At 35.8% G+C, this 20,356-nt stretch overlaps 1 non-coding gene across 1 annotated transcript; it reads right to left on the bottom strand.

Moving 5' to 3' along the window:
• Positions 1-5,480: 5,480 nt before the first annotated feature.
• On the bottom strand, positions 5,481-5,588 carry LOC121142564. The gene has a single exon (XR_005879598.1). It is a non-coding gene; the product is annotated as a U6 spliceosomal RNA (small nuclear RNA).
• Between the last annotated feature and the right edge of the window lie 14,768 nt (positions 5,589-20,356).

Below are 20,356 nucleotides of genomic sequence, written 5' to 3'. Positions count from 1 at the left end.
TCTGCACTGAAGCCATCTGGGCCTGGGCTTCTTTTATTTGGGAGACTTTAACCCACACACCTATGAACACTTGATTTTTGACAAAGAAGCTAAAACTGTACAATGGAAAAAAGAAAGCATCTTCAACAAATGGTGCTGGCATAACTGGGTACTGGTATGCAGAAGACTGCAGATAGATCCATGTGTATTGCCTTGTACAAAACTTACGTCCAAATGGATCAAAGATCTCAACATAAATCCAGCCACACTGAAATTTTAGAAGAGAAAGTGGGAGATACTCTTCAAAGAGTTGGTACAGGAGACCACTTCCTAAACATAACACCAGTGGCACAGGCACTGAGATCGACAATTAACAAATGGGACCTTCTGAAACTAAAAAGCTTCTGTAAGGCAAAGGACACAGTCAAAAAGACAAAGAGGCAGGCCACAGAATGGGAAAAGATATTCACTAACCCTACATCTGACAGAGAGCTAATCTCCAAAATTTACAAAGAACTCAAGAAACAAGTCTCCAAAACACCAAAGGATCCAATTAAAAGGTGGGGTACAGATCTAAATAGAGAATTCTCAGTAGAGGAGGCTAAAATGGCCAAGAGACACTTAAAAAGTGCTCAACATCCTTAGCCATCAGGGAAATGCAAATCAAAACAACTCTGAGATACCATCTTACTCCTGTCAGAATGGCTAAAATCAAAAACACCGAAGACAATTTATGCTGGAGAGGATGTGGAGAGAGAGGAACACTCCTCCACTGCTGGTGGGAGTGCCAACTCATACAGCCTCTTTGGAAATCAGTATGGAGATTCCTCAGGAAAATGGGAATTAATACACCACTACACCCAGCAATTCCACTCTTAGGCATATATCCAAATGAGGCAGGTTCATACAACAAGGGCATCTGCTCCACTATGTTCATAGCAGCATTATTTGTAATAGCCAGAATCTGGAAGCAACCTAGATGGCCCTCAACTGATGAGTGGATAGAGAACATGTGGTACATTTACACAATGGAGTATTACTCAGCAGAAAAAACAATGGAATCTTGAAATTCGCAGGTAAATGGATAGCACTGGAAGAAACCATCCTGAGTGAGGTAACCCAGTCGCAAAAAGACAAACATGGTATGTACTCATTCATACATGGATTTTAGACATGGATCAGGATAGTGCCAGTCTGCACTTCCACTGATAGAGAGTCTGGGAAACAGGAAAGAACCTAAAAGATAGGCATACATGCATAGTACCCAAGAGAAGAGGATGGAGACAAGATCCCCTGAATGGATGGGGAACACGGCGAAGGGCAGGGAGGGTAGTGGGACCTGGGAAGAAGAGAGGGGGTGAAGAGGAAGAGACTTGGTCATGGGGGAACAGGAAGTTGAGGGGGTGGGGTTAGAATAGGGAGAAAAGGGAATCATAGGATCGAATACAGATCAGGCACCAGAGCGACCTCGAGTGATCTAAAGGGATAACACCAACTGGCAAGCTAAGCAATAGTGGAGAGACCACCTCGAAAGCCCATTCCTGATAATGAACTTGATGTCTATAACCATCCGGGAGCCTTCATCCTGTGACTGATGGAAGCAGAGGCAAACACACAATTAATCACTGAACTGAACCCAAGGAACCCAGTGACAGAGAGAGAGGAGTGATGAGCAAATTGGCAAAGAATGGGCTGGCAAAACCAGCAGAGACAGCTGATCTGAACAGGGGAGAGCTCTTGGACCCCAGACTGACAGTGGGGAGGCCAGCATGGGACTGATCTGGACCCCCCAAATGTGAGTGTCAGCGAGAAGGCCTGGGCAACCTATGGGGCCCAGTGTCTATCCCTGGTATACAAACAGTCTTCGTGTGCCTATAGCACAAAGAGGGATGCTCTCTCAGCCTGGACTCTTAGGGGAGTGCCTGGACCCTACCCAGAGCAAAATGACAGACTGTAGATATCCCCTATGTGGAAGGATTTGGCAATAGTGTGGGAGGGTGGGGGGGAAGGGGAGTGCGGGAGGAGGGGAGGGAGAGGGAACTGGGATTGACATGTAAAACAAGCTATTTTAAATTAAAATAAAAAAGAAAGAATATTTTGGAGAATCTGCATACAGTCATAGAAGAGGGTGGAGCAAGGGAATAGTGTGTAAAGGATATTGAATAGAAAAAAAGGAAATATGACAGATAAACAGAATACACACAGATGCTCAAGTGAATTGAGAAAAAAATCTAAAGAGTGGATGAATCAAGGAAGCAGATTATTTCATATGTGTCCTAGAAAGAAAACAGTTCTTGGTTTTAGGATTTCCACCCTCCAGAATTATAACACAATGAATACATTTCTAATATTTTAAGTTTAAAATTTGTAATTTTTTATCATAGCAATAATTCCTCATTCACACGTTTCAAAACTCTTATGATGGCTTCTATTTGGGTAAAGATGTATGCATACAGTAATGCATAAGCAATTATGAAGTCTTCTAATATAGATATGCAAAGAAAAATATGTTTTATTATAAATGCATTGACTACTTGTCTGGTAGTTGCAACAAAATATCTGATTCACAGTTGGAGGGTAAATTTCTACATGGTGGAGAAGTCACTGGGTCATGAGCCTGAGGTAGCTGATGGGATTGCACCTGTACTCAGCAAACATGATGAGATGAATGCTGGTACTCAGCTGTCTCTCTTCTTTCTATTCAGTCCAAGATCTCAGACCATGATGTACTACTGCCCAAAATTAAATTGTTTCTTCCAACCTAAGTTATCTGTTTCAGAAACTGTGCCATAGATAAACTCAGGGTATTGTTTCCATTATGAGTCTAAATTCCATAAACTTGATCATCGAGATTAACCATCACCACAGGGAAAGAAAAGTGGAAAAATAATGGAGATAAAACTCTCAAAAAAGGAACACTTTAAAATAACATGGTTCCATTCTACATGAGGTTGATCATGCTATGAAATGTCATAATACAGCACACAAACTTGCACCTGCACACATATACAAACACACACATACAGGATATAGACCAAAAACCAAACACATGAAGTTTAGCTAAGCTTAATATAAAACCAGAACCTAAACATTAATATAAATTTTAGTGAACAGTGAACTCAGTGATTAGTTTTATACTGACAAAAAAAGTACTGTCCTAGAAAAATCAAGATCAGTTTTTCAACTCTCCTTTATGAACCAGGAATTTTGCCAAATTAAAAAAGGCAAAACATTAAAATAGAGGTCTATCATTTAAGATTGAGGATAATCTTCACAACATTATATTTGTGTTAAGAAAATATATTTAAATTGATTGATATGAGGCTATGAGAAGCATTAATATACACACATTCATACATACAGACATTTTGGATTATACAAAAGATATGTAGATGCCTAAAATACAATTTTGCTTATGTGTAAGAAACTCAGAAAGCGTACTCATCTACCCATCTAGATATTTATATAGATAAGAGAATATATGTATATATGTATGCATGTATGTGTGTATGTATGACCTGTACATACGCAATGTAAATTGGATAACTAGTTTCTCTAATACTTAACCTTTTCTAAACATTGTACTTAATCAATTTACGTATTATGTAAAGGAGAAAATAACATGTAAAATGTACTGTCAAGCACTAGAGAGTAAATTGGTTTGTTTTGTAATTCCAGTAAAGTACACTTGGGAGAAATGAAATTAATGTATTTAGGAAGGTGGATGATAATGGGAAGATTCTGGCAGTGTGATCGGGAAAGCACTGAAGTGAAGCTAAAGTGAAGATTCAGCCACTTTCTAGCATGAAAAAAAATATGTAGTCATCAAAAGTTGAGTTTCAAGTCCCTGGCAAAAGATTCATTGAATTTGAAAAATACAGTTTCAACATGTAAATAGTGACTATAATCATCACTTAGGTGGCCAACCTAAACTGTGAGAAAATATAATTCATGAAGTTTAGCTGTTTTTAGGAATTGGGTTGAAGTTCATGATATGAATATATGAATTAAAAATAAATGCGAAATGAAAAAAATGCAAAACAGTAAAAAAATAGGTATAAGCATATTTACACACATATCCATATACCAGCATAATTCTATAGAAACTGATCATGTTTTTATCCTTTGCAAACACTGTAAGTATAATAAGACCCCTATGACTAACATTATAAAATTAGAATATTTAAAGGAAAATTTTAAGTATTTTACACAACCTTACAAAAGTATTCTTGTGATTGACCTCATAGTGGTATGAAATATTTTGTTTAGCAAATAATGCCAACTGAAATTCATTCTGTGAATTTTTAAAGTATTTTAGCTGAAAGTTAACTCTAAACTTAAAGTTTTTAGGAGGAAACAAATTCTGTCACATTAGTCTTGATGTTTTTGACAGTGGCCTTTTGCACAGGAAGAGGAAATGGGCAAGTGTCAGTAGTGCTATAATCAGATATAGTTTTTGAAAAAAATATCCAGGAAAAAAGGCCCTTATTCCTGGAAAATAATGACCACAAGCACTGACTGGGCTCAGGCCTGCAAGGAAAACTTCAGATAATGAGCTGTAATGCAGAGTATCTGCTCAGTTGTGTCAATGAGGCAAGTGACAAGATTGCCTTTAGCTTACTTGAATGTAAGTTCTGTACTTTAAACTAGGTCAGATGTATTATTTCAGTTTAAAATAAAAAGCCCTCAAGCCTGCTCTATTTTGGAACAAGGCTTTTCAGGAATACCTCGCATGCTGACATGTTGCTCACGGCTTGTGTGATGCTTTGGTGATAGTCAGCTCTGACCTTCATTGCCCACCACTATATAGTGGCTCATAGACGAGCATCTTCCCCAGGTCCTCCATAAGAGCAACTGAGTGCTGCTCACTGTCTTGAAGCAATAATAAGGTCATGATGAGCCACATCCTGGGAAACAGTAATATAGTTTTAATACAAGGAAATATTTGTGTGTGTGTGTGTGTCAGACTCTTAGGTTAAGAGTTGATGTCAGGAGATAACCGGTAGATAACCAGATTGGGTTTAACATCCCTTGATTCTTTTACAGAGCATTTTGTATGTTCCAAACTGAATTTTAAGCATGATGTGTACAGGTGTCAGAATTACAATTGTTTTCCATTAGTCCTCACTATCTTTCTTTCTTTTATGCCTTTTCTCTGAATTAGAATGGCTGAGCATGATTCTTCCTTTGAAAGATGTTCTTCCTTAATGTGTCTCTTTTAATCCTTCCTTTTCTTCTTCACAGGATGGTTCCTCTTCTATCTCCTGGTCTTCATTCTCTGTAGCCTCCTCCACCACTTCATCTATTTCAGCTTTAATTTTAATATTGGCTTCTCCCCCCTTTCTTTTCAGTAATTTCATCTTCTTTATCTACCTCTTGTATTTTACATTTTTCTTAGAATAAGTTGGAAGTGTAGAAGTGGAGGGATCAGAAATCTTCATTTTTGTGTTTGTGTTTTTCTGATTTCCCTAATGCCTTTCCTGTTGAACTTATTTCCCTTATTAAGTATAGAGTGCTTCATGGATTTGTGTGTCATCCTTGCTCTGGAGCCATGATGATCCTTCTTTGTATCATTCCAATTTTAGTATATGTACTGCCAAAGTGAGCACATAAGTAATATTATTAATCTATTTTAGCAAACATTAAAACATGAGTATTTATAATATAAACATGAGTTATATAATAGAAAAAATATATTTTTAAATGTTACTTGCTTTTACCTCACATTTCCACTTTAGACTGGAAAAGTTTATTCCTTATTATTCAAGTGTAAGCTTAGGTTAATCAGAATTTTTCTCTAAGTTTTTATTCACACTAAATTTACCACACATTTTGGTTTTAAGTAATTTTTTGTTCATCTGTGCCAAAAGAAATATTTTCCTTATAAGTGAAAAATTATGACACTGTAGACTCATTTGGCTACTCTTCTGATTTAATAGATGACTTAAATATAAAAAGATCCATAGTGTCAAATATGGACTAGAACCCAGTCCACAGTATGAAACACTCAAGGAATTAATGTCTTAAAGTGGAAGTGTATCTACAAACCAGAATAACAACCAGAATGTCATTATAACTACAAGTGTACATTAGTGGTACACATACCTTGGCAGTAACCAGTAGTTCTCTGAATGAACTTAAAACTTCCTCAACATGCAAAAAATTGCATGCCACTGGATACCTAACCAACTATACAAGGATAGTGAAGTCATGGATCTTAGCAGAGGACCTACAACCAGTGAGCATAATACCTAACTAAACTCTAAATATTTGTCCTTATACCCACAAGTAACTGTAGTTCTCAGTCATTATTAAGGACACTTTTCTTTGCACCAGAAACCATTGAAAACCACAAAAAATTCAAAATGAAGAGTTGAGCAGCCTAGTCCCACTAGAAAAAACATACAACTCCCACACCTATGGTTCAGAGATCATTGGAGAAGAAGAGACAGAAAGATTACAAAAGCATGTAGAACAAGAGGTTTGCTGTTATATTGTGTTTCCTAGGAATGTTAGAAGATATACTCATAAAGTCTCACCAAAATGAGTGCCAAAGTATGAGCTGAACAAAGACAATCACATGCCAAGTTGGACAGGAGAAAACATAAGCGGCCTCAACACTCAATAGCAAGAACTGGAGACACCTGAGGAATGCTGAAAATAGTTTTCCCCAGGGGAGAGAAGACCAGTTACTATCCAGGACAAAATGGTCAGTCCTGAAAACATACATACAAGTAATATTATATGTACTGAGAGGTTTGTACTTGTGTGTGTGTGTGAGTGTGTGTGTGTGGAGAATTAATTTTAAAAGGCTGTGAATTAGGAACAGAGCAAGGAGAGCTATACTAGGAGGGAGTAGCAAGAGGAATGAGAAAATGGGAAGTAGTGTAATTATATTTTAATCTCCAAAAATAAAATAAATAGTTTTAAAAGAAAAAAGAAATGTCAAATACTAGTAGATTTTAGATGTGTGTCATTTGGGTAAAAGTGAAGTATTTGAATTCCATAGTGGCACATTCTTTTATTTTTCTGTGAAATTTATTGTACTTTGTTTAGATTCATCCTTACTCTCAATTAACCGATTAAGAACAACACATTAACCACATTAACTTGTTAAGAAGAGGTCTACTTTTGTTCCTCATTGGCTCAATGTCAAACTCCCCCAGGTTATACTTTAACCAAGATTGGTTTTTTCACTATTTTTTCTTGATAATCTTTTAGTGTGTGAATGTGGGTTTTGCAAATATTTTGCATATATTTAAGAAGTGCAAAATGATAAAACAATCAGGAGTAACAGTTAAGTGACTTCTTCACAAATTCCGGACTTAGCGGTGATTACTGTGAATACAGCAATAGCATTAATAACACAATGTACTTTGGAAATTCATGTCATCAGAGCTAGTCAAGCAGCTTTAAATATATTCACCAGGATGTAAAATCAAGACTTCTTTCTTTGATCCGAAGTTATGAAAGGTGTTCTGGTGTCTTGTTTTAGCACTGAAACCAGCAGGACTAACTAGAGGCTGGATAAAAATATTTTATAATTTTCCTCTACTCAGCTTCCACCAGGACACCATCAAAGCCAGATGTGACACCGTGTCATCACTCTGTTAAAGACTCATTGTAAAGGGGCAGAAATCCTTCCATGAATGCCCAGTGACTCACAGTCTAACCCTTTGCCAACTGGGCCTCTGCTGTATAATGTGCTCAAGTCATATCAAACAGAGCAAAGAATTCATAGCTAGACACATTGCTTTGAGCATTCAAATTATTGTTTAAATTTATTCTCAGTTGCTTCTCATGGAAAGCTGGGGAGATCTAGAGGAAGTTGCTCAGTACGTTATTAATTGCCTAGATCTTTATTGAAGTGCCAATACTCTTTATGGCATTTTTAATTTTCCAGTTCTTTATTCTGGTAGTGACAGCTGTTATGGCTGCTGGGGCCACTTTTCTTTATCTCTTTTCCATGTCTAAAAGGGCAGGAAGCAGCTGTTGTTCTTTCTAAGGCTGAAGAAGGGATCAGTTTTCAGAGGCACTGAAATGACTGGGACCATATCTCTCCTTGAGGAAATGAGAGCATTTTTGTTCAAAAAGCTGAGCACTTGCTGCATGTAGTGTCTTGATCTGCAATCTCAACACAATAGAAGCTCTTGTAAGATTGTATATGAGCTATGTAGTTAGACTATGGCCCTAAACAAAAAATAAATGAATAATAAAATCTAAAAACTCATCACCTTCTTGAGTGACTCAATAATGACCCATTTCTACAGTGAGTATGTTGCTTATTGCTTAAAGCATTTAAACACGTGTTCTGAATGGGAAAACTTCGGCAATAGTGTTTGCTTCCCATAATTCTGGAGGCACGAGTGTTTCTTTGTGCACTGTCTTATCACCTTCCTGCACATACATTATACATGTCTACACACACTTAAAGAGTGTAAATGATCACTTGAAATCACTGGAAGAGAAGTATGATGGATCAAGGTACCAGATGACACTTTTATGCCAGAATAAAAATTTTTCTTCCAGTTCCAATATAAATCATCTTTTGCTTGATATAAGTGAAATTTCAAGCTTTGTACCATTTTATACTATTGATTTTCAGAGTCTGATCTCTGTTTTTTCTTGAGGGACACTCCGCATCAATTGCAAACTGTCAACAGAGCTTTCAAATATTGCCTTCTTTCATTAAATATATCATATAGAAATATCAGTTTGGTAAAATAATAGATTGTGGATTTTCCCCCTGCTTTGAGAGTTAATGCAAACAGGCTAGATTAAAATGGCCGTAATGAAATATAACCCTTGTCAACAATAAGTTTTGCCATTGGATGACTATAATTCGTATTTTCCAGTAGTTGCATTTAAATATTTATTTTGTCAAAACAGATATTTAGAGTTTTGTAGGGCTTTTCCACAGTTTATCACATTGTCATTTCCAGAGTATCTTAAACATTACCCATTAGGTCTATTTATACATGGCTTTATTTATGTCATAAATCACCGTGGAAATAAATCATATCCTCATACTGAGATGAGTGAACCAAACCTCATAGAATTATGAACCTTCCTCATAGGATAATGCTTTCTGTAATTAGCAGAACTAGAATATATACCTAGACTTCTACCCAAACATAATGTTTTCTATTCCATATTGTAACATTTTACTTCTCCAAATGAGGTTTTTAATGATCCTGAAGAGGAATAAGGAAAAATAGTTTATTCTGTGGTCTCAGTCTTAAAGTTAATTTTCATATTTTTGAACAATATGAAAAGTTGAATGCATTATTTTTAGGATTTCGATATTTCTAGAAACAAGTCAACAAATCTGTAACCTGCTCACTTTTTCACGAAGATGCTAAGAATATGCAATACCTGGTGTTAGGAATGCTGGATATTTACAGTCAGAACAATGAAGCTAAAGTCTACCCTATTTTCCATAGTAAAGATTACCTGAAAATATTTTAAAGAAGTAAATGTAAGACCTTGAACTATGAAGCTGTTAGAAGACAATGAAAATGCTTCATGGCATTCAGGAATTTTTAAGTAAGACTCTAAAATAGTGGCTCCCAACCTTCCTAATGCTGCAGTTTAATACACTTCAGTTCCTTGTGTTGTAATGACCTCCAACCATAAAATTATTTTGTTGCGATTTCATAACTGTAATTTTGCCACTGCTTTTAATTTTAATGTAAATGTCTGATACGCAACCTCCAAAGGAGTCAAGACCCACATGTTGAGAACTACTACTCTAAGACCACAGCAAACAAAACCAAAAGTAGACAAGATTGCATAAAATAAAGTTTCTACATGTTGAAGGAGATGACAGTGCAGTGTTCCAATGGATGGGAGAAAATAATGAATTGATACTCAAAATACGTAAAGAACATTTAATCTTAGAGAAATAAGTGAAAATGAACCAAAGATTTAAATAAACATTTTTAAAACTAGATGACTCACAAAACATTAACATCTCTGAAATATCACTAACAGTAGGTGAGTTGGGGTCATAATAAAAATAATCTCATTCCATGAAGAATGAATCTTATTATACAACCAGAAGATAAAAGTTGCTATGAGCATAAAGAGAAATAGAGACCCTTGCTTAATGTTGGTAGGGATATATTTAGTTGGACCTTTATAGAAAACACATATTAAAACTAGAAACACCTAAGAATTACTAATCCCATTAATGGTATACATTGAAGTATATCACAGACCTTGTACTTCCATATTCCCTATAGCAGTATTTATAATTCTAAGAAATGGAAACCACAGTGTCCAACAAGTAATGAATGAATGAAGAAATATTGCAGGCTCACAGTAAATTCCTCACTTTTGCTTCCATCATTCATGAGTGATAATATGTAACACAAACTCTATAAAGCAAAATTCTTCTAGATTTCTCCTTAGAAGTCCAGGAGATCACTTTCTGAATTCTAGTGAAGTCACATATTCAAAGAGAAGTAAATAGGAGAAAACTGGGACAGGAAGTTAAAATTATTTTGGTGAGCCAATAATATGTGTCTGTGTATAGAGTGCATAATGTGTCTGTGTACAGGCCAAGAAAGTCAGATCAGTTCTTTGCTCCAGACTGTGGTATCCTCACTCCATGGAGCCATATAGATGTTTCTGCTTTTCAAGTTCATTCTTTCTCCTCTCCTTTCCTCCTCACATCCCATCTCCTGTCTTCACATCTTCTTCTTTTACAACCACTTTTTCAAATTTATTTGAAATATATTTCCCTGAAAGTTATTATCAAGAAGATGAGCAAACTTAGCAATAAACATTCCCAAACCAGACAAGATGCCCATCTTCTCAGCTGTTGAGATTTTTAGGAAATAGGTTAAAAACATTACATTTTTTTAGGAAGAAAACTTCTGTCAGTCAGAAAGCAAGAATTAAAGATGTTGGGAATGAGAGTGGGGGATGGAAGAAGCATGAGATATAACAGTCCTTGAGGCCTCAGTATGTCAAAGTACCAGTTTGTAGGGTAATCACTTTCTGAATTTCAGTGAAGTCATAGATATTCTAAAAAACACATATAAAAGTGGCACACGAAACTAAAAATAATTTGGGTGAGTCAATAGTGTGTGTCTATGTATGTATGTCCCCCCCCAAAAAAATGAATGGAAACTCTGCAAAGAGCTTTTCAAGTACAGTTCTTCTCAAATGCCCATGCATTAACACTTTGACCACATCTTAACCTGTGATGTTTTCATCAAGGACTCCTTATCTTTAATCCTGTAGTAACTACACCAGGACATTTTTTATAACATAAAAATGCAGAACATAACAGACATTCACTGCCTATGACAGATTCTACCTTGTAAAATCATAGCCCATAATGAGTTTTCGTTGTAGGTAAATCCTCTTAAGAGAAAAAGAAAACAGAAACCTTTTCCCATTATTATTTAGTGAAATTAATTGTTTCTCCAGGGTGAAAGAACAGATTTATATATCTTGTCTTTTTTCTCTGATATATTGCTACAAACTTCTTGGTGGACTATGTATTAAAATTTATAGCCTTAATGTAATTTTAAAAATCTGAGACTAGAACACATTGCAGTGAGCAATAATGCTCATTTATTCTCAGAATTTTATTTCAGAGAAAAACCTCAGTTTTAGTAGAGATAAATGTGCTAGGGATTGGGGTTTAACATGCTTCCAGCCCTAGATTTTCCATTTTAAAAATCATGTTTCAGGTGCAGTGATTCTTTCCTTCACAATCAATAACTGAGTATCTTTAAATATATAATGGAAGGTTGTCCATTACTAGTGACTCAGGGGGTCCGCATTAAGAAAAACATCACAAAGTACACTATGGACATTTGAAATACCTCACTTCAATTGCTCTTATGAATGAACTTCTTCAAATGGCTTTGGCTAAATATGGAGGTTAAAGAGGGAGGGGAGAAATGGACCCATTGTAGTATTCTCTCTTTATCCAAGTTGTAGTTCCGAAGTGATCGTCCCTTTAAATAGATCAAAAAATTCCAACGTCCTAAGTAAAGTTGGATTCTTAGTTTGTCATTCTTGTTTGCTTTTTGGAATATTTTTACTACTTCATTGTTTAAGCCAGTGTATAATTCTAAAGAAGGGCATTACTTTGACATAAATTACAGCATGCTGGAATGCTTAATCTTCTCAGCCACAGTTTATTGCTGTCCTACTTAAATAACACATAATAATTTTGTTTTAGTTAGAAAGTGATCCATCTTTATTGCCCTGTGCTTGTTAATAATGAAGATTGAAAATGAAGGCCCCTAACAATAAATTAGAAGTGTTTAAACAACTGAAAAAATGATTCAAGTTTTACATATTAGATTTTCTTTTATTGGAAGCATTTACATATAGATTTTAAAATCCTCAGGTGTTTTTCATTGTTTGATGATTACAATCACTTGTGTGTTGGAAATGTTTAGAAATAAGTAGTGCCTTCGTTAGGCTAATTATTTAACACATATTAATTTTTAAACAAAAATCTGGTAAGCTTGACTGAAATTCTAGAATTTGATTTCAGAGTCAAGAAAACTTCAGATGCATTGTTAAACAGAATAATTGAGAATGAGTGGATTTCCTAAAGACAATCTTCAAAGAAAGAAGTGAAAACAAGGTTCTGTCAAAATTTACATGTCATTCATGTGCTACAATACACCTTCCTTCCCAAGACAATGAAATGAACTATCTGAAGCTGCTGAAGTGCATACTTTGGCTTCTTGTGTGTTTTTTTTTAATTTTTTAAATGTATGTATGCCTTTCTTTGACTCCTATCTCATGGCCAGTTCTTCCAGCCACACCTGTGCACTGCTTCACTATGATGGCAACTTCTTCCAAGGAATTCTTGTGACTTCAGCTGAGATGACGTTTTCTCTGGGAGTCTGAAATGGGTTTTCCTTCTATGTCCCCTTTAGAATACTATCCCTGCCCCCAGTGTAATACCTGTTCATATGTTGGTTCATTACATATTTCTTGAATTCTCTATTATGGTACAGGTTTCTTCAAACCACAGGAGTATTATTCTATTGTGTATTCTTAGTTTGTACCACGAAATCAGTTGCATAGTAGATATTGCAGACATATTAATAGATACTGAGCAAAATACAAGCTAAAATATAATTCTATGAACATAAAATGCAGAAGCTATGAGGAAATGACCTATGCTGGTTGTGTAGCAGTTAAGACCAGAGACATGAGGTGGATGGCAGGGTGCTGATGTTCAAATATACTACTTAAGTGATCTTTTACCCCAGACAAATTTCCTCTGCCTTAACTGTATAATCTGGTACATGGTCACCATAAAAATTTTTCTCTCATGGAATTATGAAGTTCTCCATAAAAAGTTAGTACACACAGCCTACGAAAGATTTATTATAGTATTGTAAATATTTGATGAATGTCTATTGGAAAATAAAAATACAGAAACGAAGCTTCAGGAAAGATAATGTTAAATAAGGAATAAGAGATTTTATAGATATAATGAGTTAGAATTCATCATTCTACACTATAATTTTTAGGAGAATGGAGATAACTGGCTAGAACCCCCCCATTTTTTTGCTTGCTCAGTCTTAATCCCTGGACATCTGGTTTCATTCATTATCTTTACAGTATTATTTCTTATAGGATTGTCCTTCTGTTCTCAGGATCAGAAAACTGACTGGGTTGGTAAAACTTAGATGCCAAGACCTTTTGTTGAAGTCCCTGTGGGAGAGTCTAGGAAGCTTCATTGTAGCGCCTAAGGTGGTCTTGATGCCTAATTTCTAAGAGCTACATATGGAGGTCCATGGCTTTGCACTTATTTCCAGAAGCACAGATGTGTACATTAGGTTTGCAAAAGACTTCCTGCTGATTCAGAAATGCTTTTCATCCATCAATTGCCCTCAGTCATAATATTTATACCTTTTATAGCATTGGTTTCTATGTTCACTGTGCTTTCATGTTCTAAAATTACAGGATATAATCTTTATCCTCAAATACTTTCTGATATAGTTGGTTGAGAGATGAGTGCTAAACACATTTAAATGCTGCATAAAATTTACAACTTTAAGTTTTGGTATTAAATTCCAGTGCACTATAGAAGTGAATATGAAATGCTTCAGTACTCAGGATTTTGCCAAGTGAGTTGGCCCATAAAACTAAGTGATAGTTGACTGGGCAAGAAAGAGTGAAAAAATTATGTAGAAGAGTATAAAAATAAGAGTAAAGTAAACATAGAGAGGGGCCAGACATGGTGGTATATGCTACAATTCCATCATTCAGGAGGATGCAGAAAAACAGGAGTTTAAGATTAGCTCCATCTGCAAAGCAAATTGGTGATCAGCCTAGGGTATGAAAGAGTACCTCAGAAAAGAAAATATGTATGATATGATAAGATATGAACACATATGGTATGAAAGAATTGGGAGAAATAGTGAGGCTAGAAACATTAAGGGAAGGCTGGGATAAGGAAATGAAAAGAGAAGATTGGGGAATTGTTTATCAAACCCAAGAATATAAGATAAATTCTTGTGGAAACCTAATAGTTTGTAATTAATTATATATTTTTATAAGGAGTTTAAATGAAGTTATGATACATGGTTGGATAAGTGTACATACAGAAGCCACAGGCCACTGAATGAAAATCCCAGTGCCAGATGTGGAATACGTCCCAATGAATTGTTGATCAAGAAGGCCCTTGTGATTGGTCTCCAAAACAAGAAAAGTAAAGTGCTACTGCTCTTGATTAGCTACTAGTATTTGAAGATAAGACTCTGTTGGTGAAGACACTTTATAAGGCATTGAGAAATCAATATAAAACTAAGATGGAAGCTTCTTCTCTACTATTTTTTATAGTAATGTAAAATGGTGTATAGTCTTGAGGGGTAGCAAAGTCACCCATAGTCTTATCTACCTATGAACTCTGGGACTGTAACAGCAATCTTTCATGCAAAGTATGCCAACATACAATACAGGAAGCTCAGGTTATTTAAAGCCTCTCCTAGTACTTACATAAGCAGTAAGTAATTACTTGTAGATGGGAGATTCTTTCATGAAAGTGTCTATAAGTCGGGCAGGAAGCTTCAGACATGCAGTTTTATGTGGCATCACACATGCTAGGGTGGCTATTGCACTGATGAATATGCTTCTGAGTCACCCATGTGCCATCAAGTAACACTAATAAAAACATTAGTTCACTGAGCTAAACTTGACTATAGTTATTTCCTTGTTCTGTCTTTGTTGCTCTTCTATATGAATATACATTTGTTCATGCCACCTCAGAGAACTGATACAACAAATTGGTATCTAAATATAGACCAAAAGAACCAATGAGCATATTCTGCAGTGAGCGATAAGATAAGCAAGGAGTTTCCCTAGGGTAAATTCAATCTTGGTAATTTTCCCTGTATGATTCAGGATGGTATGCCTTGTTGAGAAATGGGATCTTCCACATGAATAATAGAACATCTCCCAAACATCTGATGTACTAAGTATTGTATTGTACCCATAAAACTAATACACATTAAGCAATGTCATAAGCAGGCTGTAGTCCAGGTGCATTGTTTTTCCTATGGGTAAGAATTTGAAACTGAGCCTGAGTTGTTTGCTTCAAAAAGAAATTTCCCCATGTCTTGCTCAGTGAAAAACAATGGAATCTTGACATTCGGAGGAATATGGATGGAATTAGAATAAACCATTCTGAGTGAGGTAACCCAGTCACAAAAAGACAAACATGGTATATACTCACTCATATATGGATTTCAGACATAGAGCAAAGGATTACCAGATTACATTCCACACTGCCAGAGAAACAAGGAAACAAGGAGGACCCTAAGAAAGACAGACATACAAGGTCTCCTGGAGAATGGAAAAGGGATAAGATCTCCTCAGCTAGTTGGGAGCATGGAGGGGAGAGGGTATTAGAAGAAGGAGAAAGGGAGAAGAGGAGGGGAGAGGAGAACAGGAGAGAGTGGGAAGATGGAGTGAGGGGAAGAGCAGAGAAGAGCAAGAAAAGTGATACCATAATAGAGGGGGCCATTGTAGGTTTAAAGAGAAATCTGTGACTAGGGAATGTCCAGAGATCTACAAGGTTGACCCCAGCTAACAATCTAAGCAGTAGTCGAGAGGCTACCTAAAATGCCCTTCTCTGATAATGAGATTGATAACTACCTTATATGCCGTCCTAGAGCCTTCATTTAGTAGCTGATAAAAGCAGAAGCAAACACCCACAGTTAAATACTGAGCTGAACTCTGGAATCCAGTTGCAGAGAGGGAGGAGTGATGAGCCAAGGGGTCAAGACCAGGCTGGAGAAACAGAAACAGCTGACCTGAACAAGGGAGAACTCATGGACTCCAGACTGATAGCTGAGAAACCAGCATAGGACTGTTCCAGATGCCCTGAGGAGGATGTCAGTTTGGAGGTCTGGGTAATCTATGGGAGCTCTGCTAGTGGATCAGTCTTTATCCCTAGTACACGAATGGACTTTAGGAGCTGTCTCCACATAGAGGGATACTCTCTCAGCCTAGACACATGTGGAGCAACTTGTGCAATACTATCACAAACTTTAGGAGAAAACAGTTGCTTACTGACTATATTAAGGTGTTCTTTGAGGGGTCTTCTATTTGATACCATATATCCAAAGAAAATACTTATAGTTTGAAAAGTCATAGCAACAGTGGAGGAAACTGCTGCTATTATTTAGCTAAATTGATAAGGTATGCCTGTCAAATTGCTTTCTAAAACTTTGTTTTTGTTCCTATAGATTACTGGTCCTTTCAATCTTGGTCATAAAGAGATATTTCCTCCTTTTTCTCCTCAGTGTATGCCAGTTAGTGAAAAGACTCAGAAGCGGCCAAGCTCTTGATATAATCTAGTGTTGCTGTGGTACAATGGCCAAATTCTCAAACATAAACCGAACAAAATAATAAGACATCAATATCCCCACCAACTCAAGACATAGGGAGCATTGTTGAACATGGGACAGAAAACAAAAAGTAAAAAAATTGGAAGGGGTATAGTATTGCAATTGTTGTTTCACCTTTCCTCTAGAGAGAGGAAAGAGGTTCTGAATTCAGGATGCTAACAAAAAATCTGATGATTAAGAGGCTTAGAAAGGAAAAAGACTCATGCATTCCTACAGGAAATAAGCACTAATGAGAAGGAGGAGACCTTTGGAGGAGCTGTCTACAAGTTGGTGAGGAGGCTCTAGGGAAGCAGTTTCCAAGAGTTGCTGCTCATGATTTGGTGAGATTTTCAAAGATGTGGCTGCCTTTGCATCATCCATGTTTCTATAAGTGAGCCAACAAAGTCACTCCACTAAGACAGCTTTGGGTAGAATTGTTTTCATCTGTCATTGGTACTTTATGTGGGGTAATGTTTATGACCTCAAGGGAAGATCATAAGACATACATCTACAAAATATATTACATACCAACAAACAAAAGAGTGTTTAACTGTTTCATTGTGTGTTATAACATACACAACCTGAAACATAAAACCATCCATTAATTTGCTGAAAGTTTTTTTCTAGTGACTCAACTCACTCATGGTTTCACTTCAGATTGCAGCGTTAAGGTCTTTTAACTCTCAGAATATTACTTCCTTCATGTCCTATGTAAATTTTACTCTCCTTAACAAGTCCCTGAGAACAACTTTCATTTCTATAAATCGTACTCTTTGTTATTTAGCCCACATCTAAACCACATCTTAGACAGAAAATTCCATGAAGGACCATGAGTCTTTTTCCCACACACAGCTAACATTCAAAAAAGTATGTTAATGGATGCGATGAATAAATCACAAGCCTCTGTATCATTAGCAAAGGAACCCAGGGCTAGCTCTGGATATATAAATAACAGCCAAATATTTAAGAAAATTATATTTGGGTTGATCATACTTGTTTTTTAGTAACATTCTTTCTAGTGACTAAATCAAATTAAATTAACAAGTACTGTTGAACAACATTTTTTTTTCTACTTGCAATCCGCTCTTTTATGGGCCATGGACAACTATTTAGTATGTGAAGGAGAGCTCAACAATGAAAACTTCAGGAAGTGACATTAAGCCAAAAGCATATTTAATTGAGTGCTCAAATGAATAGCCTTTTAAGTAATATAGACTATAATACTTCCTATAAAGTATTCCTTATCAAATTACCTTTGCAAGCTTTGATACCTTTACTATGTTATGAAAGAAATTTCAGTACATTTGTTATGTCAAAAGTAAGTTGCATTTTATCTCGTCTATTCTCAGAAGATAAATGAGGCAAACCAAGGTTTCCATTGTCAAAGAAGTCCATTTTTGATCCTACACCATTTAAATGAATAATAAGTAAATGGAAGACTAAACCATTGATGAAAAAAGTCATGTTGAATATCATTTACTAAACATTTTATTTGAGTCAGAAAATTTTATAAACTACAAGTTGATATTCAAATCACTAGGTTTTTCACTTTTATTTGGAGAAAATAGAACAAATTAATTGGGATAGTTGTGTGTAACCATGTAAATGCAAGTTATAGTTGACATTTGAATACATGTATAATATTTGCTCTACTATATAATACATACAATATTTTCTTCAGAGGTTTTCTGGAAATATAATAAAATTGAGAAGAAATGTTTGAAATGTATACTCTGAAAAATAAAGAATATGGTTGCTAAAGAGCTTGTAGCTACATGCTTCAATAACTGAACAAATTTGTGCTGAAGAAACAAATCAATCAAACTAGTTGTTATTTGGCATCATGCAGTCAAAAACAATTGTTGATTTGACAATCTTGCACATTTCAACTGGTTGTCATGGAATCATCATGTTGAATTAAAAGAAAAATGATTACCTATGCTCCAGAGTTTTCAGCTTCTACAAAACATGAAATAAAGAGGTCTGAAAACAGAGGACAGTTTTAAAGTCTCTACTGAAGGCTTAGTCATAGAATACATTTTATAGCACGACTTTAGTGTGTCCTGAATAAACTGATATTGAACATACCCCATGCTGTTTGTCTTTGAGAGGTGTCCTAATTTAGACTTTGCTTTGACCTGTGGACAGATGTAGAATAGAAATAGCCATAGAACTGCCCAAAAGATGAACAATGCTGGGTTCTCTTTTAGTTACCAAGAATATAAATTGAGAATAATGTAATATTATCATGGAAACTGACTCAGTTATTTTCTACTTCCCTTCCTTAACTCCAGTATGGACTACTGAAAATATGTACAAATCATGTTATCTTCAGTTTTCCATTTGATTTGAATCCTACATAAGTACAGAAAACGAGTCATTTATAATTCTTAGTAACCTCATTTGCAGTTTGTCAAGGCAAACTTGATAGAAGAAGGCATGTCCCTTCCTGACTCCTGTGCATCATGAAGCAAGCACATTAACTCCTTACTTCAGTCTGCCTACAATGACAACTGTTGGAGCTGTGTTTCAGCCATGATTCTGTACCCTAGCAAGACCTTCAGAGACTTCTATCTACATTAAACACATATTGAAGACAAGGCATCCAATAGGCCATCTAATAACAGGGAGTCCCATCAGCCCCCAAATCAGAGTTCATTTATCTGTGATAGTTATTCTGGGTGGATGGTTAACTTAGCTGTGAAAAGTTGCCTTTTACATAATGTTTCCCAGAGACAGTCAGGCCTGAGTCATCTTTAATCTTTGTTAATAGAGTCGAGCATGAACTAATTTAAACATTGAAGTAGTGGTCAGTATTCCTATATAGCTAAACAAAGCCATAAGCAAAATAAAACAATCCAAAGTCAGTTTAACATTGTGGTAATAGCCAAATTACTCTTTTAAACTTATTTTTTGAAACATCAAGTGGACTATTAACAACTAAAATTATAGGAACTTCAAACATACTGAGTAGTCCATAGACCTTATCAAAAGATAGCTCATTCAGTCTTATACGTGAGACTGCCATGTGGTCTTTTTCATAGATCACTGTCAATTTCCTTGACCATCACTGTTTTACAGTTCACTAGAACTCACCAGTGTTGTAAAATATGTTGTATAAGGTTATATCTGTAGAACATTTTACAGCACACTTTTTATCCTTATACCCTCCCCCACCATCTTATTCATGCTGTCTCAAAATTTTTAAATAAAAATATGGAAGAACTCTTGGGCCTTTAAATAGATCACGAAAAGCTAGACTATAACCTGTGTAAGGAAAGCAGATCCTCTGACTGTATCATCATACTAACACATTGTGCTGCTTTTGGGATGTCTCTTCACAGCCAATTCCTTTATCTACCTTCAGTCAAGCCTACCTTTGCTTTACCTATTTAATTTCTCATAACTTTTTGTTCATTTCAATGCAACAATCTATCAGTGAAGTAGTATTTCCTGGTGGTCTCATGTCTACACAGCCTATCATTTCATATCTTAAA

This window comes from Mesocricetus auratus, unplaced genomic scaffold (genome assembly GCF_017639785.1).
Source record: "Mesocricetus auratus isolate SY011 unplaced genomic scaffold, BCM_Maur_2.0 Super-Scaffold_100009, whole genome shotgun sequence".
Taxonomy (NCBI): Eukaryota; Metazoa; Chordata; class Mammalia; order Rodentia; family Cricetidae; genus Mesocricetus; species Mesocricetus auratus.
This window is presented reverse-complemented; position numbering and strand designations above follow the sequence as displayed.